The sequence below is a fragment of the Coregonus lavaretus genome, assembly GCF_964263955.1.
Source record: "Coregonus lavaretus genome assembly, chromosome: 1".
Classification (NCBI taxonomy): domain Eukaryota; kingdom Metazoa; phylum Chordata; class Actinopteri; order Salmoniformes; family Salmonidae; genus Coregonus; species Coregonus lavaretus.
In genome coordinates this window covers 51,257,770-51,272,478 of record NC_139988.1, presented here as the reverse complement: position 1 = coordinate 51,272,478, position 14,709 = coordinate 51,257,770, and the positions used below count along the sequence as shown (strand labels likewise).

The 14,709-nt window shown below is 42.9% G+C and overlaps 1 protein-coding gene across 1 annotated transcript in view; it reads right to left on the bottom strand.

Annotated features, from left to right (window-relative positions):
* LOC311109056 (tight junction-associated protein 1-like) overlaps positions 1-14,709 on the bottom strand; it is a 120,586-nt gene that overhangs the window by 66,051 nt on the left and 39,826 nt on the right. The window contains exon 2 of the mRNA XM_084151842.1: positions 68-192. The gene's annotated coding sequence lies outside the window, so the exon portion shown is untranslated. The remainder of the gene's footprint in view (positions 1-67; positions 193-14,709) is intronic.

The following is a 14,709-nucleotide window of genomic DNA, read 5'->3' as shown; positions in this document are numbered from 1 at the left end:
AGGGAAAGAGAGAGCAAAAGCAGTAAAGCAGGATTATAGGGAGAATTGCGTATGAATAGCCCCTCACCTTTAAGAGCGTATGCTGCCTGCTCCAGACTCAAATTGCCCTGAGTGCGTCCCCTCTGGTCCTCCTACTCGTCCTCCTCTTCGTCCTCTCTCTCTTGGCATGTGAACCCCTGGCCTACTGATATCCTGAAACAAAAGTAGGTGATGGAAAAACACAGCCGTGTTAGTACCTCTGGGCTATCACTCTTCGGATACGGTAACAAGCCAGACAGAGCTGGGGATCAGGGGACAGTGTGTGTCGAGTGCAAGCCTCATAAGGAGTAGGTTTCATTCTCTGTCCTTTCCATTCACTCCTACACAGTCTGACTGACTGACTGCTGCCACACACTAGCTAGCTCCCTCTTCTACTCTAGAATGAGCGTGGGGATGCTACTGAGAAAAATATATTTTAGACAGCCACTGTGCCTTCTCAAAGTGACTCACTATGCTCTATTTGTCAGAATCCGACTCGAAAAGAGAAGGCCTTGATAATACATTTCTGCTTGGATTGAACTCTGTCTGGAAGACAGACCGCATTACTTTTCAAACACAGATCCAGTGTTTCCGATGTGAGCATGATTCAAGGAAAACTCCACCTAAAAACTATCTTTTGGTATTTGTTTCATTAGTCCATTGTTGAAATAGTCCCAAAATGTTTTGCTTGTCAGCAATCAAGATTTCAAGAGATTTCAAAATACAGGAATTATCCCAGTATGATGCATTTTGCATCACATTCGGGTTACTTAATTGTTCCCTTGGATGAGCCCTGCAGTTGTGAGTGCATAAACTCATTTGTTCAAAGTAAGGTCACAGGAGCCAAACCGCCCTGTCAAGAGCGTGACTAATACCCTGGGCCGAGCTCAATTGCTACAGTAGACCCAACTAAATTTCTCACCTCCAATTTAATTAAGGCTTACCTAGGATATAATGGGATTTTTAATCCTCCATTTGCATAACATTTATGAAATAGAGTAGCCAATGACCCCTGATAAATGTTTTCCTGGAGACAATAGCCAGTCAGTTTACATAGGTGCACTGGCAAATCAGGGCTAACTTACTGAACTGTCTGCCAATCACAGAGAGTCAATGAGCTGTAAAGACAAAGCTATGAAAAAAAGGCTTTCCAGGGTTAAAATGTGTGCTAATGCGGGTTGGAGAAGGTTCACAGTACACCTTGGTTGCAGCGGAGATTAAAATCCATACTGGAGTCCACATGTAACCGAAAAATGTCAGATTGAAGTCTTAGTAAATCCATTTTTCGGCACTGCAGTGCACTGGGATATAATAGGCTACAGCATGTTTTTCATTGGGATTAATGGGCAGGTTTGGGCAAGCTCTATCTTTCAGAATACTTTAAATGGTTCAGAGAGACAATACAAAACACCATTCATCAGGTAGTCCTAAAGCATACTGAAACATCCAAAGCTGGGATATAAATAACATACAAAAGGTGAGCGGGGTGTGAATCAATCGTACTGTGTTATGCATGTGGGGGTGTGACAAGGACATCTGCAAATCCCTTTAAGTATCAACAATTACAGTCATATTGGATGTAATTACTGAGCAGGTGTAGAGTTCTCATGCTCAGCCCGAACCCAACGGGCCCGACAGTCTTATACCAGGCTGGGCCTCAAATTCTGAGAATTGATTCGGGCCGGGCGGGTTTCGGACTTGCTGCGCGGTGTAAATTTTTTTAAAAAAGACTGCGTGTCTGCACACCTTTTACCACTGCTTTCTCTTGTTTAATTATTCAAGACTCCCTTTGTTAGCCTATTTCACTTTCAAAATAAAATGTTTGATTGTATTTAAAGGCATGAATGACTAGTATGCTGTGTAATGACATGAAATAATGAATAAGTTACGTTAAAGAGATGTTCCGGAACTTTGGCGACTACATAAGTATTTTTTAAACCTCTTGCTTTGGGATGGATGTGTCAATGTGTAGTTCATACATGCATAATCTATGAGCAGAATTACTATTTTACCTCAATTAGCCATGAAATCCTTAGTTTGAAAGCAACTGTTGTCTGGAAGCTGTGTGGCACCATTTTGAGTACTGCAAGCTTGGCCCACATGGGCTAGCCCCTTAGCCAATGAGCTTCAGCCCCTCGTCATTTCAGTGACAGCTAGTAAGATGCACATTAACACGTTGCACAGTGAAAGAAGGCTGGCCCAGGCCTGCCCAGCGTTATCCAATGAGGTTGCAGGGCAGGCCCAACGGCTCAGTGACACAGCAGAGAGAGCGCAATGACGTACTGCCCATATCTGCAAATACTGTATTTTTGCACATATTTTACTTCCTGCATTGCTCCCATGGGTACCCTCGCAAAGGCCACAAGTCCACCCATTATGCGTTAATTGACTTGAATAGGGATGCCCTTTCTATTAATTATAGAATAGGGATGCCCTTTCTCCTCCCCTCCCCTCCTCCCTCTCTGTGGATGACTTCGTCAACCATTTTGAAAAGAAGGTTGACGACATCCGATCCTCGTTTGTTAAGTCAAATGACACTGCTGGTCCTGCTCACACTGCCCTACCCTATGCTTTGACTTCTTTCTCCCCTCTCTCTCCAGATAAAATCTTGCGACTTGTGATGGCCGGCCGCCCAACAACCTGCCCGCTTGACCCTATCCCCTCCTCTCTTCTCCAGACCATCTCCGGTGACCTTCTCCCTTACTTCACCTCGCTGATCAACTCATCCTTGACCGCTGGCTATGTCCCTTCCATCTTCAAGAGAGCGAGAGTTGCACCCCTTCTCAAAAAACCAACACTCGATCCCTCTGATGTCAACAACTACAGACCAGTATCCCTTCTTTCTTTTCTCTCCAAAACTCTTGAGCGTGCCGTCTTTAGCCAACTCTCTTGCTATCTCTCTCAGAATTACCTTCTTGATCCAAACCAGTCAGGTTTCAAGACTGGTCATTCAACTGAGACTGCTCTTCTGTGTCACGGAGGCTCTCCGCACTGCTAAAGCTAACTCTCTCTCCTCTGCTCTTGTCCTTCTAGACCTGTCTGCTGCCTTTGATACTGTGAACCATCAGATCCTCCTCTCCTCCCTCTCCGAGCTGGGCATCTCCGGCGCGGCTCACTCTTGGATTGTGTCCTACCTGACCGGTCGCTCCTACCAAGTGGCGTGGCGAGAAGCTGTCTCCGCACCACGTGCTCTCACCACTGGTGTCCCCCAGGGCTCAGTTCTAGGCCCTCTCCTATTCTCGCTATACACCAAGTCACTTGGCTCTGTCATATCCTCACATGGCCTCTCCTATCATTGCTACGCAGACGACACACAACTAATCTTCTCGTTTCCCCCTTCTGATAACCAGGTGGCGAATCGCATCTCTGCATGTCTGGCAGACATATCAGTGTGGATGACGGATCACCACCTCAAGCTGAACCTTGGCAAGACGGAGCTGCTCTTCCTCCCGGGGAAGGACTGCCCGTTCCATGATCTCGCCATCACGGTTGACAACTCCGTTGTGTCCTCCTCCCAGAGTGCGAAGAGCCTTGGCGTGACCCTGGACAACACCCTGTCGTTCTCCGCTAACATCAAGGCGGTGACCCGATCCTGTAGGTTCATGCTCTACAACATTCGGAGAGTACGACCCTGCCTTACACAGGAAGCGGCACAGGTCCTAATCCAGGCACTTGTCATCTCCCGTCTGGATTACTGCAACTCGCTGTTGGCTGGGCTCCCTGCCTGTGCCATTAAACCCCTACAACTCATCCAGAATGCCGCAGCCCGTCTGGTGTTCAACCTTCCCAAGTTCTCTCACTTCACCCCGCTCCTCCGCACACTCCACTGGCTTCCAGTTGAAGCTCGCATCTGCTACAAGACCATGGTGCTTGCCTACGGAGCTGTGAGGGGAACGGCACCTCCGTACCTTCAGGCTCTGATCAGTCCCTACACCCAAACGAGGGCATTGCGTTCATCCACCTCTGGCCTGCTGGCTCCCCTACCTCTGCGGAAGCACAGTTCCCGCTCAGCCCAGTCAAAACTGTTCGCTGCTCTGGCACACCAATGGTGGAACAAGCTCCCTCACGATGCCAGGACAGCGGAGTCACTCACCACCTTCCGGAGACATTTGAAACCCCACCTCTTTAAGGAATACCTGGGATAGGATAAAGTAATCCTTCTACCCCCCCTTACCCCCCCTCCCACTGGCTATAAGGTGAATGCACCAATTTGTAAGTCGCTCTGGATAAGAGCGTCTGCTAAATGACGTAAATGTAAATGTAAAATTATATTTCAATTCCAGCACATGCAGTCAGGAGTGGAGGAAAGGAGAAAATGTGTATTCAAAAACAAAGTATTGTTTTTGCTATTCAAATGTTTATTTTCGGAGACTGACGTCATTTGGCTGGCCAATTACAATCATCCAAAATTCCATGACCGTCATAGCCCTAGCGGCAGCAGCACAGGGACCCGTTTTGTCTGGAGCGATACTTTCAGAACTATAAAGTATGCAAATATTACGTAAATACAGAAAACAGGACGGACTCTCACAGCTTGATGGTGGATAGATTATATAAGGTTACTTACTATAGCCTATAGGTCTACGCGAGTCAAGAGCAAAATAATACACTTGATTTAGGCTACATTATTGCATGCTAAACAAATAAATTAGCTACCACCTCCACTTATTTGCCCAGCCAGAGATCAATTATCCAAATATACCGACAGAGATTCAGTGAAACAAAATCACATTGATTGATTAATCAGACAAGTCACAGACTGTTAGTGGGGAGTAGGACAGGCTACTACGCGAGTGAAGAGCAAAATCTACTAGTTAAGCTACATAACATGCTAGCAAAATGTTCTGATCAGTGCTTATATGAGCAAACTAGAATAAAGATGATCATGAGCATGTTTCCCCTATATTCATTTAGCAGAAGCGGGCCGCCGCTGCTAAATCGTTGCCGCCACTTATTTATAAAGAAAATGTAATATATAAATTCCTGCCGAGACATGCATTTAAAGGGATTATTTATGATTAGTCACTTTAACTCTACCCACATGTACATATTACCTCAATTACGTAGACTAGCCGGTGCCCTCGCACATTGACTCTGCACCGGTACCCCCCTGTATATAGCCTCTCTACTGTTATTTTATTTTACTGCTGCTCTTTAGTTGTTTGCTTTTATTTTTTATTTAAAAAAAATAAAAATAAATTAATAAGTAAGCATTTCACTGTAATGTCTACACCTGTTGTATTCGGCGCATGTGGCAAATAAAATTTGATATGTGAGATATTGGCAATTAAGCCTTTTTCTACTTCCCAGAGTAAGTTAATAACTTCCTTCAAACTGCATGCAGAGACATAAAAATAGTATCCATGAGTTCATCAGACTCTGAGTAAGTAGAGGAAAAGCTTAAAAAGATGCACAACAAATTAGTATCATATTGCACTAATTGTATTAGTAACATATCACACAAATTGCTAAAATCGTATATATCATACAAATAGCAACACTTGTAACATATCACACAAAATGGATAACGTAGTACACAAAAAACAGGACCCGTTTTGGCTCGTGAGCATCACTTTCAAAACTAGTGGCTGAAATTATACAAAAGTTTGAGTGTATTTAAGATCAGAGTGACAAGTTAAAAACGTATATTTGTAGCAAACAGAGCGAGCAGTGGCACGAAGGAGAGCCACAAGTGCACAGCCACCGCTTGCTCCTAATCATCTCCCTACAGTGCTGGGGCACGCATCAGTTATATTTCAGATGGTGTCAACATAATTACATTTTTATCCATTTTGGAGTAGAATGTATTTTTTTTTAGTCACAAGAAGTGACCTTCTCAGTCGTTCTACAAAATGGACCCCGGCAGCAAAGTGGATCTAGTTAATCCATGTTGCTTTATTGGAGACATGGAGGGGAATTGTAAATATCATATGTGATGGATCAATCTGCTTCGAAATGGATCAATCTGCATCAAAAAACAGTTTTGTAATGAAACATTTCTTTCTAACTGCTCTTTGGAAGACTGCAGAGAGAAGACAGCAGACACTTAAATGGGCCTATCAGTGAGAGCTGCCATGGACTCTTCTTCCTGAATGCACCATATTGTCTCACCTGACTCTGGCCCTATGACACATCCCTTCCCACAATCCCACTCTGTCTATGCTAAACCGTGTGCCGTGTAATCCCATCATCTCTCTAATTCTGCGCTTCGTTGAACATCAGACTCCGAGATGGACAGACAGGCCTGGACAGAGACAGTTGACACACCTCTGAGAGGTGACTGTGACATTCTTCCAAGGGAGAACAACTATCCCCTCTCATTGAAGCCGGCCTTCAACTGGAGTTACTCAATGAGAGAGGGCAGCACTGAGCTAGCTAGCCTGCAACGTCACTTCCTGGAGTAGCTCAAACTGCTCCATGAGATGCCATCTTAAATGACTTAATTTGGCTTCAATGCGCTATTGAGTCTTCACATAGGAACAAATGGTGTCTCGTGATTGATGGCATATGCAGTCCTGTGTAGCTCAGTTGGTAGAGCATGGTGCTTGCAACGCCAGGGTTGTGGGTTTGATTCCCACGGGGGACCAGTATGAAAATGTATGCACTCACTAACTGTAAGTCGCTCTGGATAAGAGCGTCTGCTAACTGATTAAAATGTAATTGTAGTCTTCCATACTATAGTGACATTAGTTCCTCGGCCAGGGCCCAGGACATGTTTGAGTCATGGGGGCCTGAGGGCTGTGGTGCAGAGGGAGCGTCCGGCCGGGTCTGGGAGCTGTCAGCTCGATGTGTGGTAGCCTCCTCACTCTCAGGCCATGGCTTCCTGTCTCCCCGCGGAGCATATGGCACCAGGAACCACACAGTGGCAGAGAACTGAGTCACTGGTTGACTGACAATACATTTCTACACAGCATCATCCTTAGTACATAGGTAGTTATTCATCTAGTATCTTGGCCATATGCTAGATTAATTTTCTTTAAATTGTATTTTACATTTTCTGTTAACAACCACCATGCAATCAACCTTGTGCGCATAAAAATTGGATTTTCAACATCTATAATTATAATTTGTGCCATTTGGAGGAAATTGAAAATGGCATACTAAAACACAAACAGAACAATGAATCAAACACGGTTTCCCAGGGAAACTATTACCAAGAGGCTGACGGGTGTGTTTAATTACTGCCGTATTGAGGCTGGTTGGAGAAAACTTTAATACAGTTTGAAGCTTTGAATTACTCCCATAAAGGGGTTATACGATCTACACTATGGTAATTATTTTCCTTGAAGCTCAACTTTCTCACGATAACATTTTAGTCATTTAGCAGACGCTCTTATCCAGAGCGACTTACATGAGCAATTAGGGTTAAGTGCCTTGCTTAAGGGCACATCGACAGATTTTTCACCTAGTCGGCTCGGGGATTAGAACCAGCGACCTTTCAGTTACTGGCACAACGCTCTTACCCACTAAGATACCTACCAAGCTATAAGACTTGACTAAAAATGCCCAAGGGCTAAGCAAACTGTTAGCTAAACCAAAAGACAAAATATGCAATTCTGAAACATTCTTTGTCATACCCATACTTGCATTCTAAATAGTAGCTATTTTGGGTATGCGAAAATGGAGCATGCTTTAAATGACAGGATGTCATCCTTATATCGGTTATTCATCTAGTAGAATTCTCTGCACACTACTGAGGAAGAGAATCGTCTTTTCAGACCCAAGTGTGTTTGACAACAGCTGATAATCAAATAAGGGGACAGGCTGTAGCAAAATGAACATTTACATTTTAGTCATTTAGCAGACGCTCTTATCCAGAGCGACATACAGTTAGTGAGTGCATAAATTTTTTCATACTGAATGACAAATGAACGAATGGTGGAAAACAACGCAATTGTGCATACGATGACATTCTCAGTATGGGGGAGCCTAGTATGTTTTTTAAAATTGCTGCATATATTTTTACTAAACAGTACGTTCCAAACAGTATGTAGGATGATACAGTTGAAGTCGGAAGTTTACATACACTTAGGTTGGAGTCATTAAAACTCGTTTTTCAACCACAAATTTCTTGTTAACAAACTATAGTTTTGGCAAGTCGGTTAGGACATCTACTTTGTGCATACACAATGGAACGAATTGCAAAAATCTCTGAAGCTGGAGACTCTTATCTCCCTCACTAACTTTAAGCATCAGTTGTCAGAGCACCTTACCGATCACTGCACCTGTACACAGCCCATCTGAAATTAGCCCACCCAACTACCTCATCCCCATATCGTTATTTATTTTGCTCATTTGCACCCCAGTATCTCTATTTGCACATCATCTATCATTCCAGTGTTAATACTAATTGTAATTATTTTGCACTATAGCCTATTTATTGCCTTACCTCCATAACTTGCTACATTTGCACACACTGTATATATATTTTCTGTTTTTGACTTTATGTTTTGTTTTACCCCATATGTAACTCTGTGTTGTTGTTTTTAATCGCACTGCTTTGCTTTATCTTGGCCAGGTCGCAGTTGTAAATGAGAACTTGTTCTCAGCTGGCATACCTGGTTAAATAAAGGTGAAATAAAATAAAAGTGCATGACAAAAGTCATTTTTCCAACAATAGTTTACAGACAGATTATTTAACTTATAATTCACTGTATCACAATTCCAGTGGGTCAGAAGTTTACATACACTAAGTTGACCGTGCCTTTAAATAGCTTGGAAAATTCCAGAAAATGATGTCATGGCTTTAGAGGCTTCTGATAGGCTAATTGACATCATTTGAGTCAATTGGAGGTGTACCTGTGGATGTATTTCAAGGCCTACCTTCAAACTCAGTGCCTCTTTGCTTGACATCATGGGAAAATCTAAAGAAATCAGCCAAGACCTCAGAAAAAAAATTGTCTGGGAACAATTTCCAAACGCCTGAAGGTACCACGTTCATCTGTACAAACAATAGTATGCAAGTATAAACACCATGGGACCACGCAGCCGTCATACAGCTCAGGAAGGAGACGCGTTATGTCTCCTAGAGATGAACGTACTTTTGTGCGAAAAGTGCAAATCAATCCCAGAACAACAGCAAAGGACCTTGTGAAGATGCTGGAGGAAACAGGTACAAAAGTATCTATATCCACAGTAAAACGTGTCCTATATCGACATAACCTGAAAGGCCGCTCAGCAAGGAAGAAACCACTGCTCCAAAACCGCCATAAAAAAGCCAGACTATGGTTTGCAACTGCACATGGGGATAAAGATCGTACTTTTTGGAGAAATGTCCTCTGGTCTGATGAAACAAAAAATATAACTGTTTGGCCATAATGACCATCGTTATGTTTGGAGGAAAAAGGGGGCGACTTGCAAGCAGAAGAACACCATCCCAACCGTGAAGCACGGGGGTGGCACCATCATGCTGTGGGGGTGTTTTGCTGTAGGAGGGACTGGTGCACATCACAAAATAGATGGCATCATGAGGAAGGAAAATTATGTGGATATATCTCAAGACATCAGTCAGGAAGTTAAAGCTTGGTCGCAAATGGGTCTTCCAAATGGACAATGACCCCAAGCATACTTCCAAAGTTGTGCCAAAATGGCTTAAGGACAACAAAGTCAAGGTATTGGAGTGGCCATGACAAAGCCCTGACCTCAATCCTATAGAACATTTGTGGGCAGAACTGAAAAAGCGTGTGCGAGCAAGGAGGCCTACAAACCTGACTCAGTTACACCAGCTCTGTCAGAAGGAATGGGCCAAAATTTACCCAACTTATTGTGGGAAGCTTGTGGAAGGCTACCCAAAACATTTGACCCAAGTTAAACAATTTAAAGGCAATGCTACCAAATACTAATTGAGTGTATGTAAACTTCTGACCCACTGGGAATGTGATAAAATAAATAAAAGCTGAAATAAATCATTATCTCTACTATTATTCTGACATTTCACATTCTTAAAATAAAGTGGTGATCCTAACTGACCTAAGACAGGGAATTTTTACTAGGATTAAATGTCAGGAATTGTGAAAAACTGAGTTTAAATGTATTTGGCTAAGGTGTATGTAAACTTCCGACTTCAACTGTAAGTACACCGTATGCAGTTTTAGTAAGTAGTAGGCAAGTCAAATTTCGGACACGGACAGGGCTCTAAACTAAAACATTTAAACTTTGATATAGACTATATGAATTCTAGTTACTTCTGAAGCACCTTGTGCCCTAAAAATGAATATGTACTGCAAATAAATTGATTTAATATAAAAAGCTAAAATATTTATACAAATACCTGTCATTGAAATGAAAAAGTAATTTGTGGAATATTAAGGGTCCAATGTAGACATTTTTATTTCAATATCAAATCATTTCTGAGTAACAATTAAGTGCCTTAGTGTAATAGATTTCCATGAAAATTGGCAAAAATAGCTTTTTAGCTAGGGCTGAATTTTGCTAGGACTGTCTGGGAGTGGGCAGGGGACAACTGAAAACGAGCTGTTATTGGCAGAGAGGTTTGGAACTCTTTATTGGTCTATTAACCAATTTACCGCATGGTGAGGTCACCATGGAAAGCAGAAATTCCCGCCCATGCAAACTTGCTGATTAGAAGGTCCTGTATAGATTGTATTTTCAACCAGCAACTACCAGGAAATAACAATGATCAAATATGTTCACACTTTTACAGTGTTCGTTTCATCAGCTGTTGTACATTATGATATAAAACACAGGGAAAACATAATTGACTGACTGGGCCTTTAAGTCTCTACATTATGTAAAATCACTATTTCCCTATTGAGATGCATCACATTGAAAATTGTACACTGCCTCCTTTATTGTCAAGTTTGTGATGAAAACATGCAAGACATCGGTCATTCATTTATTGATCTCCTGAAGAAGATATCCCTTTTCCTTTCTGTTCCCCCAAATGTTTGGATACACTGGTATAGTTACCAGGTTGTTAGCTAGCTAATAAGGTAACAAACATGACTGAACAAGGTGTAAAACAAAATGTGGCCTGCGAGTAGTTTTAGAACGGCTTGCGACATGGTTTCTGAATATAAAAGCCCCCCCCCAAAATCAGTGACAGGAAGAAGAAAAAAAACATTGTGCCAGTAATATGGTGAGATATTTTGAACTGTTTGGGTTAGAAACAAGCAGTTTTCCCTCTATTAAATTGTGCAAGCATGTAGTGTTGTCACGATACCAGAATTTTGACTTCAATACCGATATAAATTACACAATCGTACATTCAATTTGACTTTGTTTATACCAATCTAACTACATAACTGTAATAATGTATTTGAATGGTAAATCTCTATTGATAAACTGGGTAAATCAAGATGTACCCTAGGCCTATTCACAATACAGGTGAATGCATATTCAATAGGAGTGTGTGCATGCATTGAGTTATTGAGCTTGATTTGGATGATGGTGTTACAGTTGACAAACAATCTATTCCCCTTCCATGTGGCACTTATTTTAATTGTACTGATCAACAACATTTGCTTAGAAATAGCTTATTTTATCAATGCGTGCTCTCTCTTTAACCAGTAATGATGTCATTTACGAGCCAAGAGGGGAGTAGCCTGTCGGAGCCCTCAGTTCACTGAGGCAATACATCTTTGGCTGAGGGAGAGACGTGAGGGTGGCCAATTAAGTGAATGAATAAAGTTTTTGATGGCAATCAGCTTTGTAAGCTAGCAAGGAAAGTTGGCCTACAAAGCTGGAAGCTACCGGTATCTTCTTGCATTGTAGTTATTCTAGCCTGTATGGACATTGTTTTGCGAACAGTAATTAACAGTTTCAACATTTCTACATGCAGTGTCGCATTATTCAAGTGTGTTAACTTCTGTGCAGCCTGTGTGTGGAGCTAAACATGATGCAGCCCAGACTCCCAGTGCAGGCTAGCAATGAGTATGTGGAGCAGGCACAGAACATTGGCTGCGCCGATACAGACTTGATCCGTGAGACTTTTGACAGAAGTACCGAAAGTAACAACAATTCTAGTACCAAACCATTTTTCATGCTCTAGTATCGAAAAAGTACAGTGCAACACTACAAGCATGATGCTAACGAATCTGTAGTCGGGAAACAACGGTACAGCCTTATTACAACAATATATATATATTTTGTAAATATATTTTTTATTTTTTTGGGTCGCACTGCTGCTACCATTTAAAACTCCTGGTTGCACAGCAAAATATTTAGGCGCATATGCGACACTTTAGAGCCCTGGACACGGACAATAATTTACCAAAATGAAGTGTCAAATTCATCGAGATGGGTATGAGGCTCTAGGTCTACGTTCACTGTGCTGCCTTATTATGTGACAAAGCAGAAACAAATCTGCACGTCTACATCCAACACAGTCGTGAAGAAGGCACGACAATGCCTCCTCCCCATCAGGAGGCTGAAGATTCGGCATGGGCTCTAAGATACTGAAAAAGTTATACAGCTGCACCATTGAGAGCATCTTGACTGGCTGCATCACCGCTTGGTATGGCAGCTGCTTGGCAACCGACCGCAAGGCGCTACAGAGGGTAGTGCGTACGGCCCAGTACATCACTGGGGACGAGTTCCCTGCCATCCAGGGCCTCTATACCAGGTGGTGTCAGAGGAAGGCCCTACAAATTGTCAAAGACTCAAGCCACCCGTCATAGACTGTTCCCTCAGCTACCGCACGGCAAGTGGTACCGATGCACCAAGTCTGGAACCAACAGGACCCTGAACAGCTTCTACCCCCAAGCCATAAGACTGCTAAAGAGTTAGTTAAATATACTGTGGAAAAAAAGTTAACTCAACATGCAACAATTTTAAAGATTTTACTGAGTTACAGTTAATATTAGGAAGTCAGTCAATTGAAATAAATTCATTAGGCCCTAATCTATGGATTTCACATGACTAGGAATATAGATATGAATTTATGTAGCTCAGTTGGTAGAGCATGGCGTTCGCAACGCCAGGGTTGTGGGTTCGATTCCCTCGGGGGGACAGTATGAAAAAAATAAAAATTATATATGCAGCACTCACTAACTGTAAGTCGCTCTGGATAAGAGCGTCTGCTAAATGACTAAAATGTAAATATGAATCTGTTGGTAGGGACGTGGATCAGAAAACCAGTCAGTATCTGGTGTGACCACCATTTGCCTCATGCAGCACAACACATCTCCTTCGCATAAAGTTGATCAGGCTGTTGATTGTGGCCTGTGGAATGTTGTCCCACTCCTCTTCAATGGCTGTGCGACATTGCTGGATATTGGCAGGAACTGGAAGAGGCTGTCATACACGTCGATCCAGAGCATCCCAAACATGCTCAATGGGTGACATGTCTGTTGAGTATGCAGGCCAACTGGGACATTTTCAGCTTCCAGGAATTGTGTACAGATCCTTGTGACATGGGGCCGTGCATTATCATGCTGAAACATGAGGTGATGGCGGGGGATAAATGGCACGACAGTGGGCCTCAGGATCTTGTCACGGTATCTCTGTGCATTCAAATTGCCATAGATAAAATGCAATTGTGTTCGTTGTCCGTAGCTTATGCCTGCCTATACCATAACCCCACCACCACCATGGGGCACTCTGTTCACAACGTTGACATCAGCAAACCGCTCGCCCACACAACGCCATACACGTGGTCTGCGGTTGTGAGGCCGGTTGGACGTACTGCCAAATTCTCTAAAAACATTGTTGGAGGCAGCTTATGGTAAAGAAATGAACATTCAATTCTCTGGTAACAGCTCTGGTAGACATTCCTGCAGTCAGCATGCCAATTGTGCTCTCCCTCAAAACTTGAGACATCTGTAGCATTGTGTTTGTGTGACAAAACTGCACATTTCAGAGTGGTCTTTTATTGTCCCCAACACAAGGTGCACCTGTGTGAAGATCATGCTGTTTAATCAGCTTCTTGATATGCCACACCTGTCAGGTGGATGGATTATCTTGGCAAAGGAAAATATATATACAGTCTGTGCAAATGTAGCAAGTTATGGAGGAAAGGCAATAAATAGGCTATAGTGCAAAATAATTACAATTAGTATTAACACTGGAATGATAGATGTGCAAGAGATGATGTGCAAATAGAGATACTGGGGTGCAAATGAGCAAAATAAATAACAATATGTGGATGAGGTAGTTGGGTGGGCTAATTTCAGGTGGGCTGTGTACAGGTGCAGTGATCGGTAAGGTGCTCTGACAACTGATGCTTAAAGTTAGTGAGGGAGATAAGAGTCTCCAGCTTCAGAGATTTTTGCAATTCGTTCCAGTCATTGGCAGCAGAGAACTGGAAGGAATGGCGGCCAAAGGAGGTGTTGGCTTTGGGGATGACCAGTGAGATATACCTGCTGGAGCGCATACTACGGGTGGGTGTTGCTATGGTGACCAATGAGCTAAGATAAGGCGGGGATTTGCCTAGCAGTGATTTATAGATGGCCTGGAGCCAGTGGGTTTGGCGACGAATATGTAGTGAGGACCAGCCAACAAGAGCGTACAGGTCAAAGTGGTGGGTAGTATATGGGGCTTTGGTGACAGAACGGATGACACTGTGATAGACTACATCCAATTTGCTGAGTAGAGTGTTGGAGGCTATTTTGTAAATGACATCGCCGAAGTCAAGGATCGGTAGGATAGTCCGTTTTACGAGGGCATGTTTGGCAGCATGAGTGAAGGAGGCTTTGTTGCGAAATAGGAAGCCGATTCTAGATTTAACTTTGG